Source organism: Leptinotarsa decemlineata, unplaced genomic scaffold, assembly GCF_025532065.1.
Source record: "Leptinotarsa decemlineata unplaced genomic scaffold, Ldec_3_MD MMD2_P_RNA_scaffold_6, whole genome shotgun sequence".
Taxonomy (NCBI): Eukaryota; Metazoa; Arthropoda; class Insecta; order Coleoptera; family Chrysomelidae; genus Leptinotarsa; species Leptinotarsa decemlineata.
In genome coordinates, this window is record NW_027412533.1 from 5,830,562 (window position 1) to 5,834,155 (window position 3,594).

Here is a 3,594-nt window from a genome sequence, read left to right on the forward strand (position 1 = left end):
AAAGTGCGGCGAAGGTCACGACACAAAGGAGTGTCAACAGACAAAAGACACTCCAGCAAAATGCGACAATTGCCTGAACACGCACTCGGCCAGCTAAAGGGGATGTGGAATGTTCCCTAAACTTAGGCAAATACCAACAGCAAGAAACAGGCCTCGACAAGCGGAGAGTCAGAGGCATCGTCAGCAACCAGCCCAAAGAAAATCAGCACCGAAGGCGCAGAAAGCCGGAGGAAACGAGATGGTCCAAATCCTAGGCAGCTTAACGACTGAGCAGCAGAAGATGGCGCAAGCGGTCTTAGCTGCCTTAATACAGGCACCCGGGCAACAGTGATGTATGCATGAGTCCCGTGGAACCTAAACGGTTTCACCTACAGAAAGAACGAGCTACTGGAAATGCTATCGCGTCTAGACATAGACGTCATGACAATACAGGAGACACGGATAAGAAGCGAAAAGAGCTACCGAATCCCGGGATACAATATATACAGAACGGAGAGGCCCGTGGTGCCCTGGCCTGGCGCCCCCACGAGTCGCCTTCGGGCGACTCAGGTAAGCATAGCACTAATCAGATAAACTCTCTTTCAGGTAGGTTCAACGCAGAACAACTCGACCACGACCGCGATTCACTTTTCCTTAGATTCACTGAGGAATGCTCGACGCGAATAACAATAGCCGCCGGTTAGTTTTTGGGGGCCCCCATGCAAAAATTCAGTTAGGAATAGTCATGACAAAACACTCAACGGATCAGAAAGAACAAGCACCTAAAGGCTGACTTTCGACCAAAAGAGGTCAGAGTCCATCTGGCTGAAGTTCCCATCAGTAATTGAGGACCGCTCGGAGAGCGGTGGTTGATGGAGTGGAGTATTAGGTTTTCCTCTCAAATTAGTTGTGGGGCGAAGCTTTTACTTCAGGGCACTCAACTCGTGAGGCGGCATGGGGGGGCCTAAATGCGGCAATTTGGCGTGATCTTGAGATTCGAGAGTGAAGAAGGCATTTTGATATTTCATCCATTTTTCCCCTCTATCGAGAAGATATTTATCTCACCCGGAGCTGAAAACTACAAGACAAATATCGTCTTGCTCTTATGGTCGAAAAGAAATACATCGGACTCATTAACTGTAGGTGGAGAATGAATAGGTCTGTCGCTTCTCATATCCTTCAAGGAATTCAATATTTCTTGGGACGTGGGGTAACACCGGTGTCTCGTGAATATCGTAAAATTGTCGTTCATGTTAATAAATTACTCTTAGGTCCGCGATATGTCGATAGATATAGGCTGAGATCACATATGTTGGACATGTCGACATCAAGTGCTTTATGATCTCAAGCGCCCTGCGGCAGGCCCTGCATCTGATATTAGAAACTTCTATATCCATCACGCTAATACGGTAGACTAAGATATCAAAGACACCATCCTGGCAGACTATGATGAATCTCTCAGTTTCCTACTTCAGCCCACTCGACCTGAGGAAAGCGACGTCTTCAATGCTGTTAAAGAAGTCTCCATACCCTGACTTATCCTTGTGTTGTCGCGGAGTGGAGTGATCTCTGCAGTTTTTATGTGGGCCTTCTGTTGAATTGGTTTCAACTCGACAGAGTTGCGATCGTCTAATTAGGTGTTAGAAGAACCGAGTTCATCAGCCACTCAGCTGCTTCAAGGACAATGCTTCAATTTTTGCCCTCTCTCATGGTCTCTGAGCATGTTGAGTCCGAATACCTGATGACTTTATCGGCTCCATCTAGTACCATTTTATCATATATACACTCCAAACTCATCATTTTTTTAATCTAACGACAAGTTGATACGACGAGTAGAGTACGATCTGAACAGCAAGCATATTCATGTAGTAGCAACTGTGTTTTTCCCTGAGATTCACTATGACCAGATATGTTAGAGTTTGTCCTGATACTTGTAGGGGAGACTTACCACGAGATAAGTCTATCTGGCATCCAGATGATGGTGCAGAATGCTTTCATCTACGACCTGAACATCCCTTCCGTAATCCCCCATCTTCACCTATCATTATTATTATTATTTCATACCGAAATATGCGCTGGTCAGGCCCTATCCCCCGAAGCCACGATACATTCGGGAGGGCGCGCCAGCATTATTAACCAACGACCACCCCCCAAACCGTAGGGTAAGTGATCATTGGGTCCGAGAATCATGAGCCCTGAGCAAGCACAGTGAGCCAAGAATGACAGCCTTCTGCATCTGTCCGGCTAAGATTTCTGCCTCACTGCGGCAAGCCGGTATGATTTTAAGATTTGAGAGTTGGGAGGGCATCATTCCACCAAGGACTCCAATAATCAGAACAACCATCTTAACAGAGTGGTCTGGACAGAGTCTGCGGAGTTCGAAGAGAAAATCTCGATATATTATTTGTTTTCCCTCCCCTTTTCGGACAATATTCGTCTTGCCAGGAGCTGAAAACTCCACGACAAATATAGTTCTGCTCTGGTGGTGGAGAAAGACTACATCAGGCTTATTAGCTTGTATGAGCCTGAAGGTGGGAAAAGAATAGTTCCAATAAATTCGAACTTCTCGTTTTCACAACGGATTCAATATCCCCCGGAGCGTAGGGCAACACCGGAGTCTCGTCAATACCGTAAGAGTGACGTAGATGGTAGTATGGCACTCTTAGGGCCGCGTTAGGCGTTAGGCCGCGATATAGGCCGAAACCGCATATGCTGGACATGCTGATAGGAAGTGCATTAGGGTTTCCGGCGCCTCGCGACAGGCCCTCGCGACATGGTCACGGACCAAGCAGAGAAGGGGATCCGAACTCCTGACGACTTTACAGGCTACATCCAGTACCATTCTGCCATGTAGACACTCCAAACCACGGCCTCCTTGTTGTCGGGGAAATACAACCGTGGAACGGATGATTTGGGATGTAAATTCCTATAGAGATGCATCATTTTTCGAGTCTTTACGTCGAGTTGAAACAGCTCCTCCCGAGTCCAATTTCAATACTCCAAACGAGTTGAGTAAGATTGGGACGGCAAGCACATTTGCATATTTTAATTATTATCATTATTATTCTTCTTACCTGAGGGTAAATCGGTCTGTCCTTTTTTCCGAAGCTCCTAATATTCATTTTCCAGGTATCCTAAACGGCAGTTTTTGAATGTAGCACATGGTAAAAATGAATTAATCGTGGTGACCGGGAAACCTGTCCTTTCCTATTTACTGGGGATTTTATTTCGGTACTTGATGAATGGCCCTAAAAAGTCATATTGCAGAGAAATCGATGGGTTACCCTGGTTTTTAGTGACGTCAGGAAAACGAAAAATATAGTAGGCGTCGTAGATATTGAATGGGTTCAATTATTCGAATACATGCCTCTTCGACGAATGAAGGGGTTTTGAAAACGCTCTAACAAGAATTTACGTAATCGATCGAATGGAATGAATGAAGAAATGTTAGAGTCGCATTGTCGCTAGAAAAAAAATCTCACAGTCAATATTCATGTTCCTGAAATCGAAAAAAATCCTGTTGTGATTTATTTGAAAAATAACATTATCCGACGTGGAAATGCAGCTCTTTCATATAATATGGAGTGTTATGGAAAAAGAGTTTTTTGGCTTTCT